Raw genomic sequence first — 15,022 nt, forward strand, 5'->3', positions numbered from 1 at the left:
GAGATGGGCTATACCCAGAGGTCGCACTAACATTTTTCCAGAAGGGTAATAATACTCCTCTCACAATTTTTGAGGAGTATTTTTAACCCAGGAGGAGTACGAAATTTTCACTAATAAATGTATAACTCCCAGGCGTATGTATGTATGTATGTATGTATGTATGTATGTATATATGTATATATGTATATATGTATATATGTATATATGTATATATGTATATATGTATATATGTATATATGTATATATGTATATATGTATATATGTATATATATATATATATATATATATATATATATAGTGTTAAGAGACATCTATTAATACAAGGAAAAAGTTACAGCTCCTGTTTTCTGTGCTTAAAAGGGTTTTCCCACAAATTCAAGTTAGGTCCTATCCACGGGATAGGGTCTAATTTGAATTCTCAGGAAAACCCCTTTGGGGTGCATGCACACGTTTTTTATGCGTTTTTGATGCATCCAAAGGCTTCACATGTTGAAGTAACATGGCGTTTTCAAACACATAAGAACAGCTGAGAAGAGATTTGCATAATTACATTGCTGTCAATATTGTGTTAACAAAACGCATGCATCAACGCAATGTGGACAGCAATATAATTATGCAAATCTCTTTTCAGCTGTTGTGATGCGTTTGAAAACGCCATGTGTGAACACACCATAAAAATGTTGTGCACCACTCGTTTAATACATACCTGCTATTTGAGGGCGCATTCACACGATGCGTTGCGTTTTTGACGCATTCCAAAGGCTTCAGTCTTGATCACGTTGAAGTAGCATTGTGTTTCCATTGCATATGCTGAAACGCAATGTTACCTCGCACTTAGGGCGCTGTCCCACGTTGCGTTTGCAAACACAGACAAAACCGCGCCCACCGGGGCGGTCCGATTGCATCAACGTTTCTAAGGAAACGCCTGCGATCGGGTACGAGCCGCCTGTGTTTTGCGTTAAATTAATGCAATGCACCGGCGGCTCGTTCCCGATCACAGGCCCATAGAAACGCCGATGCTATCGGACCGCCCCGGTGGGCGCGGTTTTGTCTGCGTCTGCAAACGCAACGTGGTACAGCGTCCTCAGGCTACATTCACACTACCATATGGGGGCGTATGTAAAACCGCAAGCTTGTGGCTGTACATATGTCCTCAATAGATGGCCACACAGAGTGATACCGCTCAGTACACAGGAAAATGACATGTCTTTCCCCGTGTTACGGCCAGTACCGAATGCATTTCAATGGAGAGGGTCGGGGTCACCTCCTCCTCCTCCTCCTCTCCATGGTGCAGAACGTACGACTGCCTGGCTCCAGCCTGGCGGGCATACGTTTGTGTGAATGCAGCCTTATCGTCTACCCAGCGGACTATGGCTGACGGCGGCCCCCAGACCAGTCCGGGGCTGATGCTGCTGAAATTTTATTTAATTAGGTTTCTGCGGTTTGGGAACATAACCCTTATTTTTTTTTTTCTTCATTATACAGGGGCACATTTAGGGAGGAACACATAATATGTGTTCCCTGCTTTTCTTTTATATAGATGACAGATAAGTGATCTACAGAGACCTGCAGAGAGGATGCACAGCACCTTCCCTGCAGCCTCTCACTGTATACAGGGGCTGCTGTGACAGGGTGCCGATTATTATCAGTCCCCTGTCACAGTACACGATCAGGCTGTCACATAGACAGCACGATCCTGTTACTGGCTGTGTGCACGATCGCACGCCGATCAGGAGCACAGCCCCGGTGACAAATATCCCTCCCCCACCCCCCGCTCGGCTCCTCCATCTCTCACCACTCGCTCGGCCCCGCCCCCAACCACTCGCTCGGCTCCCCGCGGGAGAGGCACGGACGGTGAGCTGCCGGCAGTGTCACCACTTGGAAGCGGCAGCTCACAGGAAAATCACCAAGCGTGGTGATTTTTTGGGGGAGTAAATCAGCCTCAACGCGTCTATGACGCGCGTAGAGGCGTTATCGCGGTCTCTGGCTATACCCGATTAAAAGAACATGCCACCTGGAAGGGGGGGCATTCCCGCGCCACCATCTACCCCTGCCCCCCGACACGCATGCCCCCAGCCGCCATCTTCCCCTGTAGTATGTAGCCATTGTGCCCCCCCCCCTGTAGTATGTAGCCACCGTGCCCCCCCCCCGTAGTATGTAGCCACCGTGCCCCCCCCCCGTAGTATGTAGCCACCGTGCCCCCCCCCCGTAGTATGTAGCCACCGTGCCCCCCCCCCCCGTAGTATGTAGCCACCGTGCCCCCCCCCGTAGTATGTAGCCACCGTGCCCCCCCCCGTAGTATGTAGCCACCGTGCCCCCCCCCGTAGTATGTAGCCATCGTGCCCCCCCCCGTAGTATGTAGCCATCGTGCCCCCCCCCGTAGTATGTAGCCATCGTGCCCCCCCCGTAGTATGTAGCCATCGTGCCCCCCCCGTAGTATGTAGCCATCGTGCCCCCCCCGTAGTATGTAGCCATCGTGCCCCCCCCGTAGTATGTAGCCATCGTGCCACCCCCGTAGTATGTAGCCATCGTGCCCCCCCCTGTAGTATGTAGCCATCGTGCCCCCCCCCTGTAGTATGTAGCCATCGTGCCCCCCCCCTGTAGTATGTAGCCATCGTGCCCCCCCCCTGTAGTATGTAGCCATCGTGCCCCCCCTGTAGTATGTAGCCATCGTGCCCCCCCTGTAGTATGTAGCCATCGTGCCGCCAACCTGTAGTATGTAGCCATCGTGCCCCCCCTGTAGTATGTAGCCATCGTGCCGCCCCCCCCCCCCCTGTAGTGTACAGCTTTTTTTGTATCATTAGCAGAATTATAAAAGTTGACTTTAGAAGGAAGGAGGCCATGGATGATCAATATAAGATCATGATGGTAGATTTCCTTCCCGCAGCCATCTCTGCCCCCCCCCACTCACCTAGCCCCCGCAGCCATCTCTGCTCCCCCACTCACCTAGCCCCCGCAGCCATCTCTGCTCCATCTCACCTAGCCCCCGCAGCCATCTCTGCCCCCCCACTCACCTAGCCCCCGCAGCCATCTCTGCCCCCCCACTCACCTAGCCCCCGCAGCCATCTCTGCCCCCCCACTCACCTAGCCCCCGCAGCCATCTCTGCTCCATCTCACCTATCTCCCGCAGCCATCTCTGCCCCCCCACTCACCTAGCCCCCGCAGCCATCTCTGCCCCCCCCACTCACCTAGCCCCCGCAGCCATCTCTGCCCCCCCCACTCACCTAGCCCCCGCAGCCATCTCTGCCCCCCCACTCACCTAGCCCCCGCAGCCATCTCTGCCCCCCCCACTCACCTAGCCCCCGCAGCCATCTCTGCCCCCCCACTCACCTAGCCCCCGCAGCCATCTCTGCCCCCCCACTCACCTAGCCCCCGCAGCCATCTCTGCCCCCCCACTCACCTAGCCCCCGCAGCCATCTCTGCCCCCCCACTCACCTAGCCCCCGCAGCCATCTCTGCCCCCCCACTCACCTAGCCCCCGCAGCCATCTCTGCCCCCCCACTCACCTAGCCCCCGCAGCCATCTCTGCCCCCCCAGCCATCTCTGCCCCCCCACTCACCTAGCCCCCGCAGCCATCTCTGCCCCCCCACTCACCTAGCCCCCGCAGCCATCTCTGCCCCCCCACTCACCTAGCCCCCGCAGCCATCTCTGCCCCCCCACTCACCTAGCCCCCGCAGCCATCTCTGCCCCCCACTCACCTAGCCCCCGCAGCCATCTCTGCCCCTCCACTCACCTAGCCCCCGCAGCCATCTCTGCCCCCCCCACTCACCTAGCCCCCGCAGACCTAAGTGAAGTTGCCCCCCCCACCTTGTTCAAATCAAACAAAATTGGTGTCAAACGTTTGTGCTACGTTTGTGCTGGTTTGTGCAGCAGAAATTTTCGTTTGTGCCGCTATCGTTTTTAAGATTTTAATGAAAGTTTCCAGAGGTCATCAGAGGTCAACCAGCCCCCCCACATTGCCCAAATCAAACAAAACTGGTGCCGAACAATTCTGCTACGTTTGTGCTGGTTTGTGCTGCGCAAATTTTTGTTTGTGCTGCTTTTGTTTTGAATATATGAACAAAAAATGAAAGTTCAAAAGTTCAAGCAGCCCCCCCCACATTAACGGAATCAAACAAAACTGGTGTCAAGCGTTAGTGCTACGTTTGTGCTGGTTTGTGCAGCAAAAATTTTTGTTTGTGCCGTTATAATTTTTAAGGTATGTTCAGGTGTTTGAGGTGTTTTGGATGAACTGGTAAAAAACAAACCTAGTGACACTTCCCTGGTTTGATCACCAGGGGGAGCTAGCAAACACATTGTACTTTGGAAGAAATGAACTCTGATGACCTCTGCAAAAAAGTATGAATATATTAAAAATGATAGCGGCACAAACGAAAATTTTTGCTGCACAAACCAGCACAAACGTAGCACTAACGTTTGACACCAGTTTTGTTTGATTCCGTTAATGTGGGGGGGCTGCTTGAACTTTTGAACTTTCATTTTTTGTTCATATATTCAAAACAAAAGCAGCACAAACAAAAATTTGCGCAGCACAAACCAGCACAAACGTAGCAGAATTGTTCGGCACCAGTTTTGTTTGATTTGGGCAATGTGGGGGGGCTGGTTGACCTCTGATGACCTCTGGAAACTTTCATTAAAATCTCGAAAACGATAGTGGCACAAACAAAAATTTCTGCTGCACAAACCAGCACAAACGTAGCACAAACGTTTGACACCAATTTTGTTTGATTTGAACAAGGTGGGGGGGCCAACTTCACTCAGGTCCCCCGCAGCCATCTCTGCCCCCCCACTCACCTAGCCCCCGCAGCCATCTCTGCCAGCCCACTCACCTAGCCCCCGCAGCCATCTCTGCCAGCCCACTCACCTAGCCCCCGCAGCCATCTCTGCCAGCCCACTCACCTAGCCCCCGCAGCCATCTCTGCCAGCCCACTCACCTAGCCCCCGCAGCCATCTCTGCCCCCCACTCACCTAGCCCCCGCAGCCATCTCTGCCCCCCACTCACCTAGCCCCCCCACTCACCTAGCCCCCGCAGCCATCTCTGCCCCCCCACTCACCTAGCCCCCGCAGCCATCTCTGCCCCCCACTCACCTAGCCCCCGCAGCCATCTCTGCCCCCCACTCACCTAGCCCCCGCAGCCATCTCTGCCCCCCACTCACCTAGCCCCCGCAGCCATCTCTGCCCCTCCACTCACCTAGCCCCCGCAGCCATCTCTGCCCCTCCACTCACCTAGCCCCCGCAGCCATCTCTGCCCCCCCACTCACCTAGCCCCCGCAGCCATCTCTGCCCCTCCACTCACCTAGCCCCCGCAGCCATCTCTGCCCCTCCACTCACCTAGCCCCCGCAGCCATCTCTGCCCCTCCACTCACCTAGCCCCCGCAGCCATCTCTGCCCCCCCACTCACCTAGCCCCCGCAGCCATCTCTGCCCCCCCCACTCACCTAGCCCCCGCAGCCATCTCTGCCAGCCCACTCACCTAGCCCCCGCAGCCATCTCTGCCAGCCCACTCACCTAGCCCCTGCAGCCATCTCTGCCCCCCACTCACCTAGCCCCCGCAGCCATCTCTGCCCCCCACTCACCTAGCCCCCCCACTGACCTAGCCCCCGCAGCCATCTCTGCCCCCCCACTCACCTAGCCCCCGCAGCCATCTCTGCCCCCCACTCACCTAGCCCCCGCAGCCATCTCTGCCCCCCACTCACCTAGCCCCCGCAGCCATCTCTGCCCCCCACTCACCTAGCCCCCGCAGCCATCTCTGCCCCTCCACTCACCTAGCCCCCGCAGCCATCTCTGCCCCTCCACTCACCTAGCCCCCGCAGCCATCTCTGCCCCCCCACTCACCTAGCCCCCGCAGCCATCTCTGCCCCTCCACTCACCTAGCCCCCGCAGCCATCTCTGCCCCTCCACTCACCTAGCCCCCGCAGCCATCTCTGCCCCTCCACTCACCTAGCCCCCGCAGCCATCTCTGCCCCTCCACTCACCTAGCCCCCGCAGCCATCTCTGCCCCCCCACTCACCTAGCCCCTGCAGCCATCTCTGCCCCCCCACTCACCTAGCCCCCGCAGCCATCTCTGCCCCATCTCACCTAGCCCCCGCAGCCATCTCTGCCCCATCTCACCTAGCCCCTGCAGCCATCTCTGCCCCCCCACTCACCTAGCCCCTGCAGCCATCTCTGCCCCCCCACTCACCTAGCCCCCGCAGCCATCTCTGCCCCCCCACTCACCTAGCCCCCGCAGCCATCTCTGCCCCCCCACTCACCTAGCCCCTGCAGCCATCTCTGCCCCTCCACTCACCTAGTCCCCGCAGCCATCTTCACTCTTCTCATCATCCACACGCTGCTATCGTTTTACCACACACCATAGCTAACTGAACTGTCCCCACCTTTGTATGTGCAGCCAGCATAACCCCACCTCAGCATTCAGGATAAATACCTGCTATAAGGCACAGACTCGATCAGCCATTACACAGCTAAAATGAGGCTGAGAGGGAGAGACACAGCTCCACAGAAGCATTTGGCGCCACCAAGTGGTCACGTGGTTGCAGTACATCACGTGGTTCAGTGACGTCACAGGGTCCCTCTGAGTTATAGGATTTAGCCGCTACCGTGTTATATTGCCAGCCTTGTGTTCATGAAGAAAAGTGATGAAACCAGCGGCAAGACAGAATGTTTTTCCATCGAGTACATGAATTCATGTCTGGGCTTTGACTTGGCCATTCTAACACCTGGATACACTTATTTGTGAACCATTCCATTGTAGATTTTGTTTTCAATAATTTTTATTGAAATTTTTGAAAAATATGAAGCAATTAACACTGTATGTCAAATATTTAGCATTCATAAATAAACTTTTCATAACATACATTGTACGCTCAATCATATACTTTGTTCTTGCAGGATTAATGTGAGTCAGTTATACATATAGTTTTACTAACAACAAAAAGGGGAAGGAGAAAGTGAAATGGGAGGATAAGGAGCCCAGGCCTGGGGGTGAGAGTCAGATGAGAGACAAAAAGAAAAAAACTATTTCACATATTATTCTGTGGAAGAATACGTAACCCAATCCTGCCTTACCTTTGTAAAAAAAATGCTTCCTTTGGCTACATTCACACTACAGTATGGGGGACTTTTATACGGCTGATATACGTCCCCCATAGACGGCAATGGGCGCACGGCGCCCTACGGGAGCGGTATGGTGCAGCACACGTGCGGCACCGTACCGCTCCGTACCCGGGAAAAAGATAGGACCTGTCCTATCTTTACCCGTAATACGGCGCCGTGCGCCATGTATCCCTATGGAGAGGGGCGGGGGTGAGCAAAGCTCACCTCCTCCTCCTCTCCCCGTGCACTGCTGTTGCCCGGTACGGGTGGGCAACGGCAGTGTGAATGTAAAATTATTACCAAAAAAGAAACGGAGTTGTAACGTTCGTTAACCCCTTATCACCGACACTAGTTTTCAGCTCAATGACCAGACTCGATTTTTCAAATCTGACATGTCTCACGATAATTGGTTATAACTTCGGAACGCTTTAACATATCCTGGTGATTTTGAGAATGTTTTCTCGTGACACATTGTACTTCATGTTAGTTATAAAATTTAAGTGATAAGTTTAGCATTTCGTTCTGAAAAAAAGTGAAAATTTGGCAAAAGTTTGTAAAACTTCTTCATTTTCCAAGTTTGAAATGTTCTGGTTTCCAGACAAGATGTAAAACTACCCAAAAAGTTTGATAATTAACATTTACAGAATATCTGCTTTATGTTGGGATGATAATTTATGCTTCCGGTCATTTTTCTAGGATGTTATGAGGCATAGAACTTTAGGTGCGATTTTTCTTATTTTCATGAAAATTGCCAAAACTCACATTTTGAGGGACAACTCTGCTTTCAAGTGACTTTGAGAGGCCTAAATAATAGTAACACCCCATAAATTACCCCACTATAGAAAGTTCACCCCTCAACGTATGTGAAACAACTTCTATTAAGTCTATTAACCCTTTAAGTGTTTCACATGGGTTAAAAAATATGGACCTGCGATTTAGAAACTATTGAATTTTTTTGGAAAATACATTCATTTAGGCTAAAACTGAAATTTTCTGAATAAATTAAATGATGAAACGCACTGCAACGCTTGATGCCCAATTCCTCCCGAGTGTACTGATGCCCCATATGTGGTAGTAAACTGCTGTACGGGCGCACGGCCAAGTATAGAATGAATGGAGGCGCCATTCACAGCAGATTTGTATTGTCACATTGTACGACCTATAAATTTTTATTCTTTTTGGTAATACAAACATATGAGGGCTTATTTTTTATGGGATGAGATACAATGTATAGATAATTTATTTTGGGAGTCTAAAGCTTATTCTTGAGATTTTATTAACTATTTCAAGGGGGACACAAACAAAATCATCAATTTTTATTTTGGATTGTTAGCATTTTTTTCCCCCCGCTCACCGTAATGTAAAAATAATATTTTATCTTTATTCTCTGGTTCACTACGATTGTGGTGATACCTCATTTATATAGTTTTTCTTATTTTTGCTTAATTTTCCCGAGCAAAACCAATATTGGAGAAAATCGCATTGTTTTTACTATTGACAACTTTTCAGGGCCATAACTTCTGTATTTTTATGTTGTCAGACCTGGTTGAGGGCTTATTTTTTGCAAAAAGAGTTGTTCTTTTCAGTCGTATCATATTAGGGAACGTAACTTTTTTTGATCACTTTTTAGAACATTTTTTGTGATGGTGTTTGATGAAAAATTGTATATTATGGGAAGTTTTCCGAGTTTTTTTTTTACGTAGTTCACCGAGCGGGTTCAATATTGATTTAGATTTATTGTACAGATTAATACGGACGCGGTGATACCAAATATGTATGTTTTTGTGTTTTATTTACTGTATATGCATTTTATGTGTTACTGGGGAGATTATCGGACTTATTTAATTATATTATAAAAAGTTTTAATTTTTTTTTTTCTTAACTTTTTTACATTTTCTACTTCTTGGCTTGAATAAGCGATCATCCGATCGCTTATTCAAGCCTTTACAGTGCAATACACTTGTATTGCAGTGTACAGTGTAAGTAACTGAGCATGCTGCGCATGCTCAGTTACTTACAGCCGGGTCCTGCCAGGAAGGCAGGACCCGGCGAGAAGAGGAGCTCGGGACCCGGGGCAGCGGCAGGAGGGATCGGATCCCCCGGTAAGCACACCGGGGGGGTCCGATCCACGGGGGACACACTTGCACGCTGCGGTCATGCTTGACAGCGGCGTGTAAGGGGTTAAACACCCGGGATCTGAGTTTTTCCGATCCCGGGTGTTAGTGCCGGGTCTGGGCTGTGATATCACAGCCCGACACCGGCACTATACTGACCCGATGTCCCGAAATCTTCTTCTGACGCGGCGCCGTAGAAAGGCGTCGCGTCAGAAGAAGTACCCTTAATGACCGCCGTAGAATCCCGATAGGGAGGTCATTAAGGGGTTAAAATCAATACATATAAATCTTTATTCTTCAACAGGAGACAACACAAAATTGTACTGTCATTTAAGATGATATAATTAACAAGTTTTGTGCAAAGGAAATCCAACACAAAAGGTCCAGTGAGACAAAAAACCTCATGACCACATGCCAGGGTACATTCTACAATAAATGCATCAGTAAAAGATAGCAGACAAGTGTCCTACCCATTGTGTGTCGTCTGTGGCTGCCTCCTGGCAGTGTGAATTTAGCCTTATCATGTAACATCCATTGTAGAATTTTCATTATGTTTGGGATCATTGTCTTGTTGGAAGATAAATCTCTGTCCCAGTCTCAGGTCTTTTGAAGACTCCAATATGTTTACTTTCAGAATGGACCTGTATTTGGCTCCATCCATCCTCCCATGAATTTCAACCATCTTCCCTGTCCCTGCTGAAGAAAAGCTGGCCCAATCCATGATGCTGCCACCACCATGTGTAACAGCGGGGACGGTGAGTTAAGGGTGATGAGCAGTGTTGCTTTTACACCAAACATATCGTTTGGCATTGTTTCCAAAAAGTTTTATTTTGGATTCATCTGACCACCTTCTTCCACATGTTTGGAGAGTCTCCCAGGTGGCTTGTGGCAAACTTTAAACAAGACTTTTTATGGATATCTTTGAGACATGGCTTTCTTCTTGCCACTCTTCCATAAAGGCCAGATTTGCGCAGTGTACGACTGATTGTTGTCCTATGGATAGACTCTTCCACCTCAGCTGTAGATCTCTGCAGTTCTTCCAGAATGATCATGTGCCTATTGGCTTCATCTCTGATGAGTCTTCTCCTTGTTTGAGATGAAGGTTTAGAGGGACGGCTGGGTCTTGGTAGATTTCCCAGATGACAAAACAACATCCATCAATATAGACAGTTTTTTTTACCAAAAAATATATTTATTAATTTTTAATAACATATATTTATATACTTAACTAGAATGATCCAAAATTACAACACTTTATACAATTATAAAATATCAATAAACAAATCCTTCCTTTCCGCATCCACCCAATCTGGGATGGGTAGGTGCCCTTTTCCCAACAATCTACCCAATCTCATACCTCAACCACTTCTCCATTTCTTTCCAATTTTATCTCATTTTCCTTGGGCATTATACCAGATATGTCTATCTTAACTATCTATATTAATTATATACAGCCTCTTTACACCCCATAGATTAATTATATACAGGCTCCTCACCCCATGGGCTATATGCAGCCCCCTCACTCCCCATGGATTATATGCAGCCTCCCTCCCCTCATGGATTAATTCTAAACACCCCCCTCCACCCCATGGAATAATTATAAACAGCCCGAGCCCCCCTCACCACCCATAGATAAATTATATGCAGCCCCCTCCTCAGCCCCATGGATTATATGCTTGGCCCAGACAGTTTCCCAGGTATGCAGCCTGCTGGTGCCAGCCCTGTCTCTAACCACATAATTTAACAGGTTAAAACACTCTGTTGGAGCTCGTTCTGACTGTTTGTGTTGCACAGATATCTTACAAGTGACACCCTATGATGTACTATTATGGCATGGAGCTCTCATGCAGCGCAGCCTCTAGTTTTATTATATAAAAACCCTCCACTCATCTCATATCAAACATTTCCCTTATTGAACCGGTCCGTATGCAAACTCACTGTTTTACTCACTTGCTCCAAATCTAACTCCAAGGCTGTATTCTCTGTGCCATGGCTGCCAGTGCCTCCATGCTTCACTAAGTGCTGCCAGTGCCAATTGCGTTTAAAAAAAGCAATAAAAAGCCCCAGTTCTGCTCTGTGTTGGTATCCGCCAAGCAACCTCTCTAGGGCAAAAGAGAATGAGCTGCTCTGTGCATGCTGCACCTCCACCCTTCACAGCAATCTGGCGCAAGTACCCATGGTCGATGTCAGCACACTGAGCCCAGACAAGTGGCTGTGATAAGAGCTAGTGCTGTGGCCCCTCTGGCATCTAGGACCCTGGCACTTGTCCGGGTATGCCAGGACAAACTTTTATTATCCTCTATCCTCAGTTTAGCTAACAAAAAAATTATCCCCAACGTCTACCTGTCCAGAAATTTATATTTTGTCAAAGTAATAATAATTCTTTATTTATATAGCCCCTATAGATTACGCAGCGCTGCACAAAGCATGCCAAATTGGGCCTCACAATCTAAATAACCTAGCAGTATGTTTTTGGAGTGTGGGAGAAATCCTGAGGACCAGGAGGAAACCCACGCAAACACGGAGAGAACATACAAACTCTTTACAGATGTTGACCTGGATGGGATTTCAATTTCCAAAGCGTTCCCCATGACAGCCACCTGGAGATTTACCAAATGAGATGGTAAAATTAGGGTGGGATTACTGCTTGGAGAACTTTTCTGCCGTATAATAAGTCCAAAGAACCTGAAAGGTCCTGACGATAATGCTTGATAAAGGTACAGGAAGAGGAACAGGGGTTAACTTTGCAGATTTGGTCAAGGTTGCACCCCTCTTTTCTGCACATGAGGCTAATATAGCACTGGTTGAATGGGCTGGTTTTCTGGAACCAGCTTTTGTTGGAGAAGGTAACACTCTAATCGCTGATCTTAACCACAGTGATGGTTGCTTTAGAAGCCTTTTCCCCCTTATTCCTCCCCTGGAATTGAAGTAAGAGGTTACGATTTAATCGCCAGGACCCTGTTTTTTTCTAGGCGATAGAGAATGATTCTTCTGACGTCCAAAGAATGCCATTCTTTTTCCTTATTGTTCTTTGGGTTTTGGCAAAAAAGATTGGAAGGACAATATCCTGTGATCTGTGGAAGCTTGTGGACATAAGAGAGGAGCTTGTAGAATATCTAGATTCAAACATTATTTAACCACACTATAGTATGGAGATAAACATTCAATTATTTATTAACATAAAGGTGGTATTCCAATCCACCTGATCGGTATAAGTACAAATAATCGATATATATTTCCACTTCAGCCCTACAACCCTCTGTAAGGCAGGGGAAGATACCTCCCACGGTAACTAAAGACAACTTAATCAGGGTTTCCATCACCAATTTCTCCCGGCACAGATAATGTGCCCACTCAAGTATCCAGAAGTCCACTGATCAGTAATTTGTCCATCAATGGAAACTTACGGTCTCCAGCTCATTTTCTATAGGGCACAGCATTCTCCTTAAGAGGAGTGTCTCCTCCATTCATGCACAGGATCCCATATTTCCAGGAACAATATTGCCGCACGTCCCAAAGCGTTCACCCCCAGTCGCTCCCGTGCACAGGATACCACTTCCTAAGGGCATTGATACTTCCTTGCTTCCCAAAGCTCCCACTCCTGATCAGTCGCTACCATACAAAGTATACCACTTCTCCAAGGGCACCGATAATGCCTGGCTTTTCGAAGCTCTCGCCCCTAGTCAGCTGCTGCCTTCACTCGTGCTACCGTCAGGCACACTACTTCTGCTACCTCCACTTTGGCAGATACCTTTTCTCGTTTCCAGCTCTTCTCTCCCAATCTCTCTCACTTCTGGAGGACATAAAGAGCAGACACCATGCAGCCACATATGGCAAGCCGATGGATGTAAGGGGGCATGGCCACAGCACGTCACATCTGCTATGCTGCTTTCATGCTCCCTTCAGATCTGATCCCACCTGATCAATGTCATTTTAATAGATTACACTGTTATTTAGAAAACACCTGCCCTTTATGGAGTGCACTAGTGGCCAGTGCCTACTCCATAAACACTTAAATAATCATTATGCAAATACAGGCAGTATCCGGGTTATGTACAAGGTTCTGTAGGTTTGTTCTTAAGTTGAGTTTGTATGCAAGTCGGACCCATATATTTTATAATTGTAACCCCAGACAGAATTTTTTGGTCTCTGTGACAAGGCCCAGCGTCAGCACCCGGCTAACCCGGGCAAGTGCCGGGGCCCCAGGGTGCTGGAGGGGCCCACCCTGTGTTGCTTCAAGACACTGGTACAAATGATCACTTTCTGGCTTGTGTACTTATCTGCCTCTATGCGGTCCTCGTTTGGAGCGCAGCATAGAGGCAGAATCCAAAACTCACTTTTCCTCGTTCCCCCGAGGCGGCTCTCCGCACTGTATGCGACGGCTCTGAAGCCGGTGCACATGATGATGTCATCACATGTGCTGGCTTCAGAGCCAGCGCGGATGGCAGGCACATGCCGAAGAAAGCGGTTGTTCGCACGGCTTTGGGGGAACAAGGAAAGGTGAGGTTTTTCTTTCCCGGAGGGGGGGGGGGGGAGGGAGATCCAGTGTGGCTATGGGGAGAGGGGGGGATCCAGTGTGGCTACAGGGGGAGGCGGAGATACAGTGTGGCTACAGGGGGAGGGGGAGATCCAGTGTGGCTACTGGGGAGAGACCCAGAAAGGGGCCCAACTAAGGCTCTGTCGCACAGAGGCCTACCGGGAGCCGGCCCAGTCTGTGACAACTGGATTTTAAAAATGTTGGATTGTCATAAGAACAAGGACTAACAATAAAGCTTGATTGCAGACACATTTGATAACTGTTATAGCTGATCATTAAAGACTAGGCTAAAGTACAGCAAATTACCAATATCCAGAGGTCCGTTTGTAACTAGGGTTCGTCTAAGTCGGGTGTTCTTAAGTAGAGGACCCCCTGCATAGGTTATTCTGCAGTGAGGGGTTAAGCAAAATTTGGTCCATTTATTTATAACGTAAAAAAAAGTATGCCTTGGTAGTAACTGTAGATAAGGCCTTTGAATAAGTAGTAGCATACCATCTTCTCTGTGAGTCTGGATTACATTTTGTTCCTCCACAGTGATATATATGTGTATCAGAAAATATAAAGCAATATAAAACAATGAAATGACAACTTCGTTACATGGGTGTTTATTTTTTTATTTAGGGGAATTACATTGTATCTATACAGATATGTTTTATCTAAACATATAAGTTATCCAAACGAGTATTGTGCTTGTAGTCGGATGTAGTTAAATAGCATTAGAAAATATTCTACAGAGCTGATATGTCCCCGATGATGTTCAAGATGCTAGGTACTTAACAAATGTAAACCTTTGAGGCGGTTTCAAAGTGTATGTGTATATATACACATACATATACAGTCAGTGGATTTGATAAATTGCACACTAAAATCTATACCATAGTCAGTCCTCATTGATATCAATAAAACTGTGGACACAATTCTCTTGCAGCACCAATCTACAAAACATGTATCCATATTTATTATAAAGTTGTCATTACCTAACTTTTAGTTAGGCATGAACCATATTGACCACCTCTAAAATACCACAAAATCCTTTGTATCGTAAGGATTTATAAGTGGAGGTCCAGCAGCTGACCTCAAGAAAAACATGTCCCAGCACTGGTTCTCAAGGAGACGCAAACTGGCACAAGCACTCGCCCCTTCTACTGGCATCAATGGAAACCTATAAATAAAGCTCCTAAGTTTATAGGACCCCAGAGAGGGTTGTGGTAAACATCCCTGAGCAACCTTTGTTAAAATGATCAGTAATAAAAGGCACACATTCTCTCTTTACAAACACTT

This window comes from Engystomops pustulosus, chromosome 2, assembly GCF_040894005.1.
Source record: "Engystomops pustulosus chromosome 2, aEngPut4.maternal, whole genome shotgun sequence".
NCBI classification, from domain to species: domain Eukaryota; kingdom Metazoa; phylum Chordata; class Amphibia; order Anura; family Leptodactylidae; genus Engystomops; species Engystomops pustulosus.